Source organism: Microtus ochrogaster, chromosome 7 (genome assembly GCF_000317375.1).
Source record: "Microtus ochrogaster isolate Prairie Vole_2 chromosome 7, MicOch1.0, whole genome shotgun sequence".
Classification (NCBI taxonomy): Eukaryota; Metazoa; Chordata; class Mammalia; order Rodentia; family Cricetidae; genus Microtus; species Microtus ochrogaster.
Genome location: NC_022014.1, coordinates 32,591,776 through 32,593,099, shown reverse-complemented (window position 1 = coordinate 32,593,099; position 1,324 = coordinate 32,591,776). Strand labels below are relative to the sequence as shown.

The window sequence follows — 1,324 nt, the reverse complement described above, 5'->3', positions numbered from 1 at the left end:
AATAAATAAATAAATAAATAAATAAATAAATAAATAAATAAATAAATGTTTCAGCATCTCTGGGTTCTATTACATATTGGTAAGAATCGGTGGGTTTAGTGTGAATTTTTATTTTAAAAAGTCAGTGTCAAGCCAGGCTAGTGATGCATGCCTGTACTCCCAGCACCGAGGGAATGGAGGCAGGATGATCAGGGCCAGTCTTGTTTAATAGTGCATTTGAGGACCCGTGTTCAAGAGGCTACTGATAGGAGTTAACCCTGCAAACAGCCTGGAATACCAATTCAGGGGTGGCACTGGCCTTCTTACCAGTCCCTCTACCATCATCTTCCAGCACAAGTGTCCTGGGGCAGGTCAAAACTCACTCCATCTCAGAGAGAGAAGGCAGTCACTTACCATCGCTCTGCTGGGTTTCTCCATCTGGGGCAGGGTCATGGTAACGCTCCATGACACTGTGGTGGGCTAACTAACTCCAGTTAGTGCAGGCATAGGATTGAAGTGCACGCCAGGACACAGTGTGTATTATTGTCACACAGACACACCACATCCCTGCTGTGCTCAGAATTAAATAGCAGATGGATGACATAGCCCAAAAGCATTGGGGAGGTGTCTCTTTCAAGGCTATGGACGTCATGTCACATCTAATAGTGTAAATGCCTTCTGAGAGTGCTGAATGGGGAAGATTGAATTGATCCCTTGTGAATACCTGTCTAAAATCACTAAAGCTTCAAGCTAAACCGCGCTTGCTGTCAGAACCCTCAGTCTATGGATCTATTACTCCCACGGAGAGATGAAGCTAAAGGTTATAAGTCATTCAGCAAACAGTTTGCGAAGACCCTTGGGAAGGGTCCTCCAACATGAAGAGGTTAGAAGGGCAAGAGCGGGTCCTAGTACCACACCCAAGCTGGGACACATCAGGTCTTGCCTCTACTCCAAAACTTTCCATACTGCTACTGACACCAAGTCCAGAAGTAACAACAGAGGCACAGCAGTGAGAAGGAGCCAGCACCTTCCCACATGGCCAGGAGGTCACCCAGGAAGCTTCTGGCAACCATTCAGAAGTCTATTTCTTCAATCAGGCCGAGGCATCATCATCAGAAGAGGCAGGACAAGAACAGCAGCAAAGAAGAGACCAGGCGCAAGAATCAAAGCTTCTGCCTCCTGGGGCAGGGTGAGGAAATCACTACTTTAAAATATTAGGATTAACATCATAGAGAGGGCACCTGTCTCCAGTTCTATCCTCAGAATTAGAAAAGGGAAAAAGGAGATGGGGGAGAAGGAAGAAGGGAGGAGGGAAAATAGAAAGGAGGAGGAGGAGGAGGAGGAG

At 46.5% G+C, this 1,324-nt stretch overlaps 1 protein-coding gene across 1 annotated transcript in view; it reads right to left on the bottom strand.

The window, feature by feature from the left end:
* Dnah9 (dynein axonemal heavy chain 9) overlaps window positions 1-1,324 on the bottom strand; it is a 333,793-nt gene that overhangs the window by 304,762 nt on the left and 27,707 nt on the right. The window lies entirely within an intron of this gene.